Source organism: Macaca nemestrina, chromosome 18, assembly GCF_043159975.1.
Source record: "Macaca nemestrina isolate mMacNem1 chromosome 18, mMacNem.hap1, whole genome shotgun sequence".
In the NCBI taxonomy this organism is placed as follows: Eukaryota; Metazoa; Chordata; class Mammalia; order Primates; family Cercopithecidae; genus Macaca; species Macaca nemestrina.
The window spans coordinates 55,344,341-55,361,349 of record NC_092142.1 but is presented as its reverse complement, the minus strand read 5'-3'; the positions used below and the strand labels follow the sequence as shown (position 1 = coordinate 55,361,349).

At 49.5% G+C, this 17,009-nt stretch overlaps 1 protein-coding gene and 1 long non-coding RNA gene across 4 annotated transcripts in view; one reads left to right on the top strand and one right to left on the bottom strand.

Annotated features, from left to right (window-relative positions):
• LOC105494072 (G protein subunit alpha o1) overlaps positions 1-17,009 on the bottom strand; it is a 166,755-nt gene that overhangs the window by 55,483 nt on the left and 94,263 nt on the right. The gene's annotated exons all lie outside the window — the stretch shown is intronic.
• On the top strand, positions 701-16,355 carry LOC139359886 (uncharacterized). Of its 2 annotated transcripts, none has more exons than XR_011616497.1 (3): positions 701-836; positions 1,643-1,730; positions 16,223-16,355. It is a non-coding gene; the product is annotated as an uncharacterized lncRNA (long non-coding RNA). The 2 variants fall into 2 exon arrangements; XR_011616496.1 differs by lacking the exon at positions 16,223-16,355 and adding an exon at positions 15,839-15,975.

The window sequence follows — 17,009 nt, the reverse complement described above, 5'->3', positions numbered from 1 at the left end:
AGGAGGGGCTAGCTCACTGTTCCAGGGTCACTGGTGGCTTAGCTGGTAGATCCTGGGAAGGAGGTAGGGCTGGCTGGGAAGCAAAGGCTAGGGAGGAAGTGGGTGGGGGGGTGTGTCGAAACCCTTCAGGGAGAAGCCAGTGGTTTGAGCTATCAAGATTCTAGAACCCAGGGAACCTTAGTCTGCTTGGGCTGGTTCTGGGGTCCCTGAGAACTGAACATGGCACACAAGTGGGGAGAGGGTGACAGTGGGGCTGGAAGTAGATTGTGAGCTGCAGATCAGAGAAGACTGTTCACATCAGTGTGAGACTGGACAGAGGTGCTGCTGCTGGATGACCCACAGGCAGGACCCTTGTGCGGGGGCGTTCAGAGCCCCAGGATGTTCTGCCCACACCTCCATATCAAGGGAGTAACGCTTCGAGCAGTCATTTGGGAGCAGGCCAAATACTGAGACCCTAATAAGGGTCTCAGTATTTTCATCTGTAAATGGGGGATGGTGACAGTGTGCACCTCACAGATGGCTGAATTCTAAATGAGTTAGGGCAGTCAGGTGCTCAGCACACTGAGTGACAATAGTAACAATTCAACATGATGGCAACTACAGCTTATTAATCACCCACATCTGGCACTCTGACTGAGCCACTCCGTGGGGCAGAATGATTTAGCTGTGTTCCACTGGGAAGAGAAGCACAATAAAACAAGCACAAGTCAGGGTTTTGATGAAGAACTCACCAAAACAAAACAAAAGAATGCAACGAAAAAATTTAAAAAACCTAATCTCCCTCCACACACATGCACATATACATAAAAATAATGGGAAAATGCCAAGCTTCTGTGGTAAGTGCTTAGAGGGCGAACAGAGAAAGCCCTTCCTGCAGCCCCTTCATGCCCAGAAGAAATCACTGAGAGCAAGGCAGAGGCAAAAGAAGTCCGGGGCACAGAGCTGGGGTTTGAGTCTAGATCTTTCTGACCCCCAGAGTCTGTGCTTCTGGCTCCCCCACACCCCTTCTGTAAGGCTTCTCTTTGACCCTCAAAAGCAAATCCAAGTCACGCCCATGTTTTGACTGAGGGATGTTACATGGTCCACTAGTATTCTTGGTGGGGCTTGAAACAGAAAAAAGGTCAAACCCACCCCATCGATTGTATTGTCAGCATAAGCCCAACTCTGTTTACTTGACTGCCATGGCTATCTGTTATTTTTGTTGTTCACCGGTATCCACTGTCCACATCAGCTTGCCTGTATTCACCCCGGCCACAACTTTGGAGCTCTCAGGGGTCTGAGGAAACGTGGCCTTGCCCTGGGCTGGGAGATGGGCCTATGGCGGCTCAGCAGGGAATGGGCTGGTGAGAACGCCCACCTCAGGGGCCTGGGCTTCTGGAACTAAAACCTGCTTGCTGGAACTTTGACAAGTTAGTGGGAGACAAATCAAATGGTCTGATTTTTAAAATGAGGCTTAAATAAAACTCCACACATTGGTGGTTCAACTGGCAGTCCTGAAGGAATCTAAGAAAACTCAGGAACCACCCCAGACAGACTTCAGCTCCATCAAGGGCACCAGAGCCAAGTGGGAGCAGGACGCTGATTTTCAGATCGATTTGTGTAAAAGTTTATATTTTTAAAAACATAATTATTTTTTTGTCAGGGATACGCCAAATAGGAATTCACTCATTTTAAAGATGAGAAAACTAAGTCTGGAGAGGCCAGGATTTTACCCAGGAAAGCATTTGGAGGTGAGTAACCCCAGATTCAGTCTTGACTCTGTCACTTGCTCTCTGTGTGACCTCACAAAACCTTAGCATTCTAATCTGTTTAAATAGTCCCAACTTCTCAGGGTGTTATGAGGATTAAAGGAATGAATACAAGCCACTTAAGACAGTGCCTGGAGCATGGTGACCAGTCAGCAGAGGTTAACTGTTACTATGTCACACAGTTGGCCATGGTGAGCTGCAGTCAGGGGCCAGCTGGTACCACTCTGACTGAGAGAAGCCACCCATTTATTTAAATTCTCTGTACCGCCTGACCACTATCTACAGCCTTTTCTGTTTGTTTCCCTTTTCTCAACTCTAAATTCTATGAGAATTATCCTGCTCAGAGGCCTCAGCTAGCAGCTTACACGCCTGGTACATAGTGGGTCATTAGTGCAAATGTTTTAGGATTATAGGTGGCCCTTTTGAGATGGGACGAAAGCTACAGCCTCTCTCCTTAAGAGACAGAAGGCATGTAGTCATGCACACACTAAGCCACCCCCAGGAAATACACATCCAGCTACACTTAGACACAGACACACTCGCATGCACATGTGCACACGCGCACACACACACACACACACACCCTAATCTGCCTTTCATTTCTGAGGTCGCAGCCCCAGAATCCTAGGTTAGGAAGCTGGCCGATTATAAAACACAGGCATCTGAGTGGTTTCTAAGCCACAGCATTTGCTCACATTGTCTGGGTCCATGCTGCCTCCGGAGCCCCAGGTAGACTGTGCTGATTTCTCCCAGTAGAGTAATAAACCAGGCAGAGCGGCTTGTGGAACTATTTCCATCCTGCTGAAGATGCTGCTTCCTCATGATCTGGATTGTGGGGAAGTGGCTACTCTGCTAGCTCCCCATGCAAATTTAATAATGTTCTAAAAGCTCAGTTCCACATAAATATAAATGTGTTTCCAACTCTGAGGTTTCAGTGATCAGGAGGCTTTTAGAAATCATTCAGAGAATTATTTAACAGACAGTCAACAGCTAATTGGAAAAAATGATTCAGAGACAAAAAAAGAAGGAAGGAAGAGCTAAGAGAGACCAGGGAAGAAAGGAAGGTGGGGGCTGCCGCGGGCTGGGAGGCACTGGGGCAGGGGCGAGGAAGCGCAGTGAAGCCTTGGCAGTCACAGCCCTGCCAGTCACATGCAGCCTCATGCCAGGCCCTTTCTGAAAAGGCTTTTATTTGAGAGAGTTAGATGCAGCAGATTGGAGGAAGCAGGCCCCAGGGCCCTACCTCCCCAGAGTGGGATCTGCCTCTGTTCATGCTTCAGAAAGGAGTGAGAAAGCCTTCTCTCTCCAGGGCTGGACAGCCCCAGGAAGGCTAGCTAACCCAGCACTGAGGGTTTCATCTGGAGAGTGAAGGTAGGAATGTGGATCTGGACAGCAGCCCCAAGTCGTGCCTTTGGAGTTAGGCAAGCCTGGGTCTTGGTGCTGGCTCTGCCATCTATCAGCTGTGTGACTGTAGGCAAGTTACTCAACCTTTCTGAGCCTCGGTTTCCTGATCTGTAAAATGAGGTTAATCATTTTACCTGCTCATATGGATGAGGCAAGCCTTCCCAAACTTCAGACCTTTCTGTCTAGTTTTCACAATTTCTGTCCAATCCACGATACCCCATCCTTATATTCGTATGTTTCATTTAATTGACTCATTTTTTAAAAAAGTTAAACCCCTACTTTGGCCCCATTCTAATATCTGGGCAGTCATGAGCTAGATGGGCTATGTTTTGGATTCTTATTAAAATAAGCATATTACTATTAAAATGAAGACTGTCAGAGTGACACAGAAATGACGGAGTGTCTCGGAGCCTGGCATATATGCCCCACGTATGGGGGCAGTTGTTACTGCCCTTGTCATCATCACTGTCGCTGATCAGTACGTGCAAGCTGGAAGGGACGTGACAATGGAGTCTCTGCATGCACCTGGTTTGAGAGCCCTTAACCCACATCTGGGGCTCGCATCCTCTTCCTGCCAAAGCCTGGGCGCCAGCCAGGGTTCCTCTTCACCTGTTTCCTCACCATCTTTCATAGGCTGCCTCATATCTGCACGTGCAGAAGATCATCCTACACAAAGATAACTATTTTATTTTATTTTTTGAGACAGGGTCTTGCCCTGTTGCCCAGGCTGGAGTGCAGTGGTGTGAACATGGCTTACAGTAGCCTCTACCTCCTGGGCTCAAGTGATCCTCCCACCTCAGTCTTCCAAGTAGCTGGGACCACAGGAATGCACCACCATGGCTGGATCATTTTTTCTTTTTATTTTGTAGAGACAGGGTCTTGCTGTGTTTCCCAGGCTGATCTCAAACTCCTGGGCTCAAGTGATCCGCCCACCTTTGCCTTCCAGAGTGCTGGGATTATGGGCGTGAGCCAGCACTCCCACCTGATAACTATTTTTTTAATCGCCTAGTTCTACATAAAGAAGAGAATACACACTCCCTGACCCAGCCCAGCTGCACACATTTTTCCATCTTCACAACTCCCTCCTCCCCAGTTTGACAAAACCTGAATTTCTAAGGAGGGTAAAAGTACTCTATCCAGCACCACCTGGTTATTTTTCAATTCTGCCTAGCTGACTAACCCAGAATTTCCTAATTACAACTCCACCAGGAAGCTATAACAGTTTCATTTAAAAAAGAAAAGAACAGAAATTCAAACTTAACAAAAAATCCCCACCTTTTAAACACACACACACACAGACACACACACACACACACACAGACACACACACACACACACACACACACACACACCCCAGTTAGACAAAACAGGCGCGCAGTGTCCATGGAATCCACTGGGTGGTGACTGTGCGCACAGGAAACAGGCTTGGGTTTGGATTTAGAAATCCCAGGTCTGAGTCCAAATTCTGTACTCCCCAGCTGTGTGATGCTGGGCAAGGTGGTTGGCCTCTCTGAGCCTTGGCTTCCTTGTCTGCAACTGGGGGTCAAGGCAGTGCCGGCTCATGAGCTTGCTACGCGGATGAGAGTACAGGGCAGGGCATGAGTGCTTGGTGAGCTCTGGTACATCACACCAGATATGAATGTTAGAGATATGAATGTTTCTGGTGCAAGACGTCACATTTGGATCTGGCCTCAAGCAAGCTGGGAGGCAGGTGGAGTTTATCTGACCCTACCCTAGGTACAGGGAATCCCGTGTCCTACTCCCAAATGTCAGTTTTCTCAGTTAGCTGATGGCTAATCCCTACTGGTAGATGCTTCTCCTTCCAGGGGTATTAGTACTTTAACCAGGATTCTTAGAGACCTAAAAACCTTTAACACCCAAAGGGCTCTAACTGGGAGATTTTAGGCATGAGGGAGATGCTTTGAAGTGGGACCCCACCATCACTCCTGAATAATGTGTACCTTGTAGGAAGAGTTGTGGGATGGCTACAGCTTCCAGAGAACTAGGATTCCCTCATTTTATTGCTAGGGAAGAAACTTGGGTCTCTAGAACCGACTCAGATTCTGACCGGGAGCTCCAACTGGGTCCCATCACGGGCTCTGTTTGGTTTCCCATAAAGTATCTGAAAAGGCAAGTGCTTTGGCTAGAGACAAAGGGTCGCTTTTCAGTCTCCACCTGTGCTGGGCTGTAGCTGGAGCCCAGCAGGCTGTCACTAGTTGAAGGCCAGTCCTGCAGGTTCTAGGGTGAGGGTGACCAGCTGGGCAGAGGCACCCTGAATAGCCTTGATCCTCAGCCTCAGCATCTGTGTGTCCCCCTGGGTAGGTCCTAGAGGCAGTTAGAGCCCAGACACGCCGCTGAAGATCCTCCAGCAGGCTCAGCGGCCCCCTCTGCATGCCTGTTCATGCAGGCATCCTTGAATGCAGCCTTGTTGAGGGCCACTATAACTCAACTCCACATGGGAAACAAGCGCTTCTCCCTTCAAAGCTGAAGGACTTTGTTTAGCTGAGCTCAATTCCAGCCCGTTGCTCTGGCAACCGGTCTTTGGGGGATTTACATCTCATGCATCACAACAGAGGAATAGCCATTCAGCAAGTAAGAGGGGTAAAAAACTCACAACACAACACCAGTGCGCCTGCCCCCACCCCAAGAGCGCTGCCGCAAAACAGGAACAGAATCAGCAACAACAGAAATCTCCCACAAGCCCATTCGGCTTTGGCTGGCAATCAGCCAAACACAAATTCAAACTTAATCAAACTTTCCTGTCTCCCTTGTAAAGCTCAGGAAATCAGTAATTGGCTTTATAATTAAATTTTCTGATCACGTATCAAAGGAATGGGTCCTGCCAAAGGCCAAGGAATGGCCTGTCTCCAGTAAGGACAGCCAAAGGTCCCCAATAGAGGCTCTGGAAGGTACGGGAGGAGAATTAACTGCTGGTTGGCTAAGAATAGAGCCTGTTATTTATAACCAAGGAAGACACCAGTGACAGCTGAGCCTTGCCTGTGGTCTCCCCAAACACCCACCCAGGAGCGCAGGTTTCTGATTCAGAAAGGAAGCCTTTGACATTGGTGTCGGCGGCAAGCAGGGTGGAAGATTGGGAGGCAGAAGCAGGAAGACCACCTCGGTGAGGAGCACCATACGAACACCAAGGAGAGGGAAGGCTGCCTCACCAGGGCAGTGGCCTGGGCAGAGAGAGGAAGGGCTGATTCAAGAACCATTCTGCAACAGGAAGTGAGACATGGAGGGGCAGGAGGAGTCCAGGGTCTCTGCTTGGATAACTGGGAGAAAGGTGGTGCTTTCGATATAAAGATGGAAGGGAGAAGAGGCTTGCTTTGTGCGGAGTGGTTTCACATGGGCTGGGCCTGGGGTGCTAGCGTGCCTTAGCAACAGGAGTGCTAACAGGTACAGCCCAGCCTTTGTGTGCACTCGATAGGAGCTAGGCCCCTGAGATCATCATCTCATTTAATCTTCCCAGCAGCACAAGGAGGTAGGTGACTTATTATCCTCATATTACACACCAGAAAAGCAACGCTCAGGAGAGCCAGGAGAAGTACCTGCCCATCTGTGAGCCAGGGAGCTGGGACTTGGACCCAGGACTGTCTGACCCCAGAGTCCACAAGTTCAACCTCTGATGCCATTACCACTTCTTTACCTGCAGCTGAAGACCTCTCACAGTCAAATAGAAATAACTAGCAAAGGGCTCCCAGAGCTGGAAAGGGAGGTATAGACTAGACGTGGAAGCTGGAGGGTGGATAGATCAACATTCATTAAACAATCCATTTAAAAATGCTAATTGTAAAGGCAAGCCACAGACGGGGAGAAAATATGAAACAGTACATATATCTGACAAGGAACTCGTATTGGGGATATTAAAAAAAATCTTAAAACTCATTAATAAGAAGACAACCCAATAAAAGGGAAGGATAAAAGACTTGAACAGTTACTTTACAAGAGAAGATACACGAATGGCCCAAAAGTATGTTAAAAGGTGCCAAATATTATTAGTCACCACGGAAAGGCAGATTAAAACCACAGTGAAATACCACTGTGCACAAACTTGAGCAGTTAATTAAAAGGGCTGGCAATCCAAATGTCAGCGAGTGTGCAGGACAACAGGAACTCTTATATGTTGCTGGTAGAATTTTCAAGAGTAGCACCACTTGGGGAAGTAGTTTGGAAATTTCTTATGCAGTTAACATACCCTCCCAACGTGACCCAGCAATTCTATTGCTGGGTAGTTACTGCAAGAAATGAAAACATACGTCCACACAAAAACTTGTACATCAATGTTCTGGCAGCATTATTCATAAGAGTCCTGGAATGGAAACAAGTGAAATGTCCATCACCAGATGACAGACAAACAAATGATGGTTTACACTTGGGGTAGGTTGGAAGCTTGGTCGTAAAGGAGTGTGACGAGAGAGGCAGCAGCAAGAATCCAGAGACAGGCAGAGGATCTGGGAGAGGCATTGCATGCAGACACCTAGCTCACATCCAGTCCACCTTTTTTTTTTTCTTTTTAAGCTAAGGCTTCTGGTGTGGTTGGAGCAAAGAGAGCAGCCTCCACATTCTTCAAGACTTATCCTGCACAAAGAGTTATGCTGGTCCCCCATTCCACCGATGGGAAGCTTGAAGCCCAGAGAGCGATGGGGCCTGCCTGCAGTGTCCTCCTAAGTTAGTGCCAGAGCCAGGATTGCAAGTGAACACCCCTCGCAGAGCCTGGCCTAGGTAGGAGTCAGGCACACTGGGGGTCAGTGCATGGCTCTGCTGCCAGTTGGGCAAGCAACTTAACCTTTCTTAGCTCATCTATAAAGTATAGTAATAACCCTGTCACAATACTGTCAGCACAGTTAAGTGATATGATTTGGTGTTTCCTAACAACATTAGGACCTATCGCCTACTAAGCATGAAATATGTGCCAGGTACTGCTGTTAATCACTTGGCACACCAAGCTTCCTATACCCTACGTTCATGTGGGAACATGCTACAGAGGAGGAAGGGTGCAGAGAGGTCACACACTAGCAAGTCTGGCAAGGTGGTTGGGCATCTGAGCCTTTTCACTCCATGCAACGTTCCCAAACTCACTCATTCATTCATTGCTTCTCCCCACCCGATATCAGGACAGCTCTGAAATTAGCCTCATTTTTGGTCATAGATATGAAATTGTGGGTTTGATACGTTAGTGATCTTTTTTCAAGTACATATTAAAACCGATATGCAACTACAAAAGTAGGAATAAAAAGTTTATCCACGTACCATTTAATCTCATATTCCACCAAAGTATGTGTGCCACGCCAGGGAAATACTGACATCACACGGGAGAAGCTGCTGGCACACTGTCTGCACACAGAACATGGGACTCGTGTTCCAAAGACGTCATGCATTTTCATATCAGAAGGGCAGTCCATTTTTAGAGCTGGGACAGGAGACAGGGTGAGAAGCCACCACCACAGCCACCAAGAAATGAATTTTCAGGTGTGCTCTGTCATGTCATAGAGAAGCAAAGCTGTTTAACTGCTCAGCTGGGCCCAAGTAAGGAGCAGAATGCAGCCAACAGAGCCAAAAAAAAATGAACCTGTCACCCCAGCAAAGGTGCTGCTTCCAGTTGGCAGCAGTTGGGCTAAAATTCGCACCTGAGCACTATGCCAGAGACTGGCTCCCTACTGACAAAAGGATTTCATCTCTTCTTCCTGAGGTCACAGCTAGGCATTTCACAGACTTCCCCGCAGTTAGGTGTGACCAGGGACCAAGTTCTGGCCCGGCCCCAAAAACTTCCCTTGTGACCTTCCCCAGTCCATTGGCCTGATACCAGGAGTCCAGCAGAAGACCCTCAGCTGAGGCTGAACCACTGACCACAGGGGAGTTGGCTCGGGCCTACATAGGGACAGGGCAACCCCTGTTCCACCACTTCCACATTAGACTGGTGGGAGCAAGGAACTAACGTTCACTGTGTTGAGGCCTTGAGATTTCGGGGCTGTTGGTTACAGCAGGTGGAGCTGGGCATTTTCCAGAGTGTCAAGAAACTTCTGTTGCTACCATACTAGGGCTTATACCTACGGAAGTATTAATACTTTCTCCAGTATTTTTAAATACTGGGTCCTTTTCAGAGTAGGCAATTATCAAACAGGACAGCAGAGGTGAACGTGCAGCTCATAAGCCATGAACATGCTGTGTAATAAGACAGTGAACAGCTCCATTTTAAATTCTAAATTTGGCCAGGCATAGTGGCTTATGCCTGTAATCCCAGCACTTTGGGAGGCTGAGGTGGGTGGATCACTTGAGCTCATGAGTTCGAGATCAGCCTGGGCAACATGATGTAATCCTATCTCTACAAAGAATACAAAAATTAGCTGGGTATGGTGATGTGTGCCTGTAGTCCCAGCTACTTAGAAGACTGAGGTGGGAGGATGGTTTGAGCCTGGGGGGCAGGGGTTGCAGTGAGCCAAGATCATGCCATTGTACTCCAGCTTGGGTGACAAAGCTAGACCTTGTCTTAAAAAAAAAAAATCTAAATTTAAATTCTGGCTCCATTTTCTCCACAGGGTAGAAAAATACCAGTATCTTTTGAGATTGTTCTGGGGATACAGTGGGATATATCTGTGCCTGCGAGCATCCAGCATGTGGCCACAGGGGGATACTCAGTGAATGGTGGGCTCCTCCTGCTACTGGCACAACTCAGCACACAGCCTCAGAAGTCCCCAAACTCAGGGATGACTGCAGCCTGGGTGCAGTTCAGATTGTCTGCTGGGCAAGAGCCTGCTGGGGAATGTTGGTGGGGAATGTGGAGCAATGGGGAGCAAGAAAGAGCCAGTTCCTTCAGCTCCAAAAGAGTGCAAGTCCCGAAGTCAGGGCAGGCAATGGTGCTATGGTCAGAATATCTGTGTCCATCCACAATTCGCATGCTCAAAACCTAATCCCCAAGGCAATGATATTAAGAGGTGGGGCCTTTGGGAGGCGATTAGATCATAAGCGTGTTGCCATCTTGAATGGGATCAGTGCCCTTATAAATGGGCTTGAGGGAGTCTTTTGTCCCTTCTGCCATGTGAGGATGCAGTGACAGGGCACCATCTATGGAGCAGAGAAGAGACCCTTACCAGACAGCAAATCTGCTGGTTTCTTGATGTTGGACTTCTCATCCTCCAGAAATATGGGCAATTCATTTCTGTTGTTTCTAAATTACCCATTCTAAGGTATTTTGTTGCAGTAGCATAAAATAACAGAGACAGATGAGTAGGTCTGGAGGAGTGAGGGGCTCTGGCAAGGGGGCAGAGGCAAAGGAAGAATGAGGTGAGACTTCAAACGGCACCATCACAAAATTGGAAAGATAATGCACAGAAGGGGAGAAAATATTTGCAAATCGCATATCTAATAAAGGGCTCATATCCGGAATAAAGGACTCTTACAACTTAACCATAAGACAAATAACCCAATTTAAAGATGAGATAATTCTGAATAGACATTTCTTTGAAGAAAATACACAAATGGCCGAAAGCACATGAAAAGATGCTTAATATCATTAATCACTGGGGAAATGCAAATGAAAACCACAATGAGTTACCATTACACCCACAAGGATGGCTATAATAAAAACGATGAACAATAACACGTATTGGTGAGAACGGGGAGACACTGGAACCCCCATATGTGGAAGATCGGAATGTAAGATGGTGCAGCCACTTTGGAAAACAGTTTGACAGTTCCTCAGAAAGTCAAACATGGAACTATCTTATGAACCATCAGTTCCGCCCCTAGTTATGTACCCAAGAGAAATGAAAACATGAGTCTGTACAAAACTTGTACGTGAATGTTCATAGCAGCATGATTCATAGTAGCTGAAAGGTGGAGACAACCTGAATGTCCATCAAATGATGAATGGATGAATGAAATTTGGTATAGCCATACAATGAAACGTGATTCAGCTACAACACGGAAAAAACCTTGACAACATTATGCCAAGTGAAAGCAGCAAGATCCAAAAGAGTACATAGTGTATGATTCCATTTATATAAAATGTCCAGAATAGACAAATCCATAGAGACAGAGAGCAGATCAGTGGTTGCCAGGGGCTGCAGGCAGTGGGGTGGGGAGGGAATGCTAATGGGTGTAGGGTTTCTCTTGGGGGTGCTTGCCTCTGTGCCCTGCCTGGAGAGGGGCCAGGTTCCAGGAGTGGATGCACAGAGCCAGCTTTCAGGAGGCACCCCCTCTCACATGCCTCACGTGTGTGACCCCTACTGTTTACTTCCTGCACAGTGCTTGGGCAGGTGTGGTTTCAATACAGCAGGTGAAAAAACTGAGGCCTGCAAGAGGGCCTATGAACAAGTGGGTTCTAGAACTCGGGCTCCAAACTCATTCTGGGTCTCCAGGATCTGATTTTAACTACCTGCTCTGATTTTATAAGGGGCCATACAGAAAGCAATGGGCCAGGTACTCAAACATCTGGGATCACGAACAGCTCTACCACGGATTAGCTGCAGACTTTAATAGAGCACCCACCAATTCTGGGCCAGGCACCATGCTGGGTGTTGGAGACTGACTCCAACTGAAGTCATATAGGCCCTGCCCCTGTCCCTTACAGCCTTGTTGGGTCAGGGGACACAGACATTGATCAAATACTCAGGTGAGCACATACACCAGGGGTCTGAGAGGCAGGAGAAGAGGCCCAGCCTATTTGGGGAGTCAGGAAAGGCTTCCAAGGGAGGGGAGGTGACGGTGGAACCCAGGCCTAGGGGAGGGGAGCAGTGGTGGAGAAGTCCTCTATGGAGGAGATAACTCACTCAGAAGCCCTGAGGCCAGGAGGTTGCGGCATTTAAAGAGTCAGCAGCAGAGCTTGTGGCAGGAGCTGCAGGAGATAAGGCTGGCTTTATCCTGAGAGCAAAGATGCCACTGAGCGCTTTTAAGCAGGGGATTAGATATGCATGTTTAAAAGCTCACTTCGGCTGTTGTGTGGAGCACAGATGATGGGGTGAGAGGCAGGAGAAGCAGTGGGAAGCTGGAGAGGCTGGTGCAATTGTTTGGGGGACTGGGACAGGGACATTCCTCACTGCTCTGGGTTCCAGGTACCCCAATAGTACCCTGGGACACTTGCCTATGTGGTCTGGGTTTGGGGAGTGGGCCAACTAATAAAATGTGTGCAAAATGTTTGTAACAGTGCTGTCAGCCAGCTGCCCAAAGACCTCCCTGGCCTCCGTACCCCCTCCACAAGCCTGCACCGTATGCTCTGCCATCTCATCCTCATCTAGCAAGCTGCTACTGAAATCCATCCTTCCTCTCCCCACCACACCGGGAGCCTTCTGGACTGATCAGACTAAAACTGACAGCTCTGCACGGGGCCGCTCGTCTCCTGCGTCCCTGAGACATGGTTACCCTTGACACAGATGCTGTGGTGCTAACACTTGACAGTGTTTTTCTGCCTGATTTAGTGGCTTCACCCCGATGGCTCCGTGGCCCATGTGTGCCAGTCCACACTGGTGTCCCCACCAGGTGGGGACCATGCCCATTTCTACAGTCCCCCGCCCGGGCTATAGTCCTGTCTTAGAGTGACAACCCTGAACCACTCTCATTGATGGATGTCAAAAACGAGGTTCCAGCCCCAAACTTGAGTGCTTCATTCTCAGTGACAGGCTGATCTGCCCCGCAGTGCGCTGGATACTGTGGGGCAAGTGGCCTGCACTGGGGGCTTGCCAAGGGCTGCCCCTCCTGCTGGGCTGCTTTTGCTGCTAACAGCCTGGAGGCTGTGGGAACAACTCCCTCCTTAAGAGAAAGTCAATCTTCAATTGAACACAGGCGCCCTAACTTTGAAACTCTGTGTTTTTTTTTTTCCTTCCCCGCCCCACCTCTCTTTTTTGGATACAAAGGAAGAACCTTGTGCTTGGCAATCACCTAAACTTAGCAATTAAGTTCTGCCAGGGGAATTTATAGAACTAAAAAGGAGGTGGGGTGGGGGAGGGGCGATCTTAGATCTCGTTACTCAGATCTAATGGATGAAAAAATGGAGACCATGTAGGGTAAGGGATGGGCCTGAGGTCACCCTGCCACCCGGGGCAGGGCCTGGGGGCTGGTCTTTCTGTGAGGGGTCAGTGTTCTAAGTGAAGGCCTGGTATGCTTCCGGTTCATGACAAAGACCCTACCCCCCCTCCACCCCTGCTGCTGAGTTCCAGGGGACCCCAGGCTGCCTGAGCTCCTGACTCTCCAGAGGCCAGAAAGTCACACAGAGGGAAGACTGGCCCTCACGCTGGCCACTCTTGCTATCAGAGCTGGGTGGCTTATGACACAGGGCTGTGAAGGCTGCATTTTCCCACCTTCCCTGACTTTTCCCCAGGAGGAAGTAGCCTCCTTTTAGAGGCCAGGCCTGATTCTCCTCTCCCTATATAGCTTGGGAACTTCTACAGCCAGGAGCCCAAGTATGTGCTCTGGTCTTACTTCCTGGCGTGCCCCATATGGGGACACGTGGGAGCGATCTTTTCACCCTCCTCTCCTGGTGGCTGGTGAGACCCCACGAGCCAGCGAAGGTAGTAAAATCAGCCTCGACTGGAGCAGATGAGGCCTCCATTGCTCAGAGGCACCTCGGGTCCGACTGCCAGCAGGATGTGACCATGGCGTGGCCAGCCAGCTGCAGGCACAGCTGACACCAGAGTCACTCTGATGGCTGGCTGAGGCTGCCCTCTTCCTGGTTTCTCAGTACTCACTGGCTATCAACTATGTGCTTGGCTCAGTGCCTGGTCCAAGGTGGTGGCTCCCACTGATCTTCCTGGTAGGAAAGTCAAGGTGGATGATGTTGGCGTGCATCCTCGTTGGGTGGGTTAAAAGCAGCGGTCCCCAACCTTTTTGGCACCAGGGACTAGTTTTGTGGAAAACAATTTTTCCACGGACTGGGAATGGGGGATGGTTTGGGGATGATTCAAGCCCATTACATTTATTGTGCACTTTATTTCTATTATTATTACATTGTAATATATAATGAAATAATTATACAACTCACCATGATGTAGAATCAGTGGGAGCCCTAAGCTTGTTTTCCTGCAACTAGACAGTCCCATCTGGGGGTGATGGGAGACAGTGACAGATCATCAGGCATTAGATTCTCATAAAGAGCACACAACCTAGAACCCTCGCATGCACAGTTCACAACAGGGTTCACGCTCCTATGAGAATCTAATGCCTGCTGATCTGACAGGAGGCGGAGCTCAGGCAGTAATGTGAGCAATGGGGAGTGGCTGTAAATGCAGATGAAGGTTCGCTCACTGGCCCACTGCTCACCTCCCACTGTGTGGCCCAGTTCCTAACAGGCCATGGAGCAGTACTGGTCTGTGGCCCAGGGGTTGTGGACCCCTGGGTTAAAAGCACACACTCTGGAACTGAATTGCTTGGGTTTGAGCTCAGCTGCACCACTTATGAGTGGTGTGACCTTGGGCTAGTCCCCTCCGTGAACTTCATTTTCTCACGTGTAGAATGAGAATAATAATAGAACCTACATATCAATCAGAGTCCTGGCAAGAAACACGGTGCCCTCCAAGGTGCAAGAGAAGAGGATCAAATGGGTTGACATGAGGAATGTGCTGGCCACGGTGCAGGCACACAGAGGTGCCAGTGCTGCCCTTTCCTGTCACTCCTGGAGGGAAGTGGAGTGCAGGTGAGGGTCTTAGAGTGACAACCTGAACCACTCTAATTGATGGATGGCAAAAAAGAGGGCCCAGCCCCAAACCTGGGTGCTTCATTCTCAGTGACAGGCTGATCTGCTCCCCAGCAGGCTGGATGCTGTGGGGCAAATCTGGCAGCAGGAGAAGCGGAAGACAGCAGCCCTGCCCTCTGACTGTTTGGGGGGCCAGATGCCGATGGGTGCATGGGACAGGAACCCTGGAGCAGCGAAGGCAGACCTGGAGCAGTTTCTGGAAACTGGGAGGTGGTTCTTGCTTTCAGTGGGGACAGGCGAGAGGCACACAGGTGGGAAAATCCCTGGCCTAGAACACAGGAAACCTGGTTCTCTTCCCAGCTCTGCTGTCACCTGGTAGGACGATCTCAGCCCAGTCCCACACTATGCCTCCGTGTCCCCTCTGTGAGAGGAACGACCTGAGAGCAACAAGTTCCAGACAGTGGTTACATAACTTAATAGAATTACTCAAAACAAACAAACAAACAAACAAATGCTTGTGAAGCCCTGGGTGGGATGTGTGTCGACAGATATGCCTACTGTAGGACTCCACTGAGTGCCTTCGATACTGTAATGCTGTGGTTTCCCGAGAGGACATATGGTCTGTGTTCCCAGATTTACTCACGGAGAGCTCTGGCCACCGTATCCTGGGCTAGAAGAGCATCAGTGATTCTTCTAGCACAAAAGTGCATGTTCACAGCAAAGTGCTTACCTAGGAAGCGGCCTGTGGCAGTTAAGCTCTCGCAGGGCTGCCACCGACAACAAGGGATGGGGACACACAATGAAGGGACGCATTGGGCAGTCGGCGAAGCCTCCCTGGGGAGGTGGGGTAGTGCCGGACACAGCAACAGCAAAGGCTCCTTGGAAGGCTGCGCAGCCCCGGTGTAGTCCACCAGGAGCTGCCCAGCAAGACGGGGATTCCCGTCGTATGAAGAGAAGCTCGCCCCTCTGTGGCCGGGGCAGACGGGGTTAAGATTTTGATGTTCTGGGTCAGGGATAATCACTGGGCCATGGATAAAAAGTAAATCTGATATGTCATAACCAGGTCTAGTGAGGGGACTTCCAATCACCCCTGTGGAACACTGCTTGGCACCAGCTCTTCCCTCAACTCAGACAGCTCTTGGCCTACACTATGGAGACCTCCTACAATCCAGCCACCCTTCTGCAAAAGACAGCCGTCCATTTCTCCTACTCCCTTTGCTGCTGGCTGGAAGGGACGGCTGGAGTGGCATCATAGACCTGCAATGGACACAGAGACCCCATGTGTGACAGAGCAACATGGCAGAGGGCTCAACCCTGTGTCACATCTGGGCTGCTCAGGCAATGCATTTCTGTCTTAGTCACGTCACTGTTATTTTGGGGGGTCTTTGTCACAGTAGATGAGCCTGTATCCTGACTGATACACACTAGTATTATTGTCATTTTACAGATAAAGAAACTGAGGTTTAGGATCATTAAGGAACCGGCCTGAGATCACAAAGCTAAACAACGGGGAGCCTGTCTGCCGCCAAAGCCTGTGCTCTTTACTGCATCACACAGAGCTTCACGTCAAAAATGTGCACTGTGGTTCTCCGTGAGAAGACACAATAGTCTGTGACCTTATCATCAGGCTTCTTAACTCCGGCAGAGTATAACTCTCGGACTTGGTCCTGGGGAGGGAAATATCTGGGAGTCAAGGACTTAAGCATTCAAGTCCATAACCACAGACTAAAAACAGTGATGAAGCCCCGGCCTGGACTGTGCCTCAGCAGGTGCTCTTGCCTGAAGGACGGTGCCCAGGGAGCCAGCCTGGGCCTGGAGAGCTGCCCTTCCTCTCCTTGGACAGTAATCATCAGGGGAACCAGTTGGTCTAGGCACCAGGCAGGGAGTGGGGTTGCCATGACAAGTATAGCAGGAAGGAGGAAGGGAGATAGAAAGCTGGGAAAGAAGTGGGAGGGCCCCCACAGAGCTGGGAAAGCTGGACCTAATTCGACAGGGAGCTATTTCAGGACTGTACCCTGGGACCTCAGACCAGAGATACTGGGGGAGGGGAGTCTGTTGGTGCTAATGCACCCAGTCCACATCTGCCCCCAGTCCACATCTGCCCCCAATCCACATCTCCTCAATAAGCTCCTCCTGGGCTGGCTCGGTAGGGAGGAAGGAGAGCTCTGGCCTGGGTGATGTGAGCTCACCGTCTGGGCCAGGAAACGTCTGTGGATGCCAGTGGTAGTGAAACA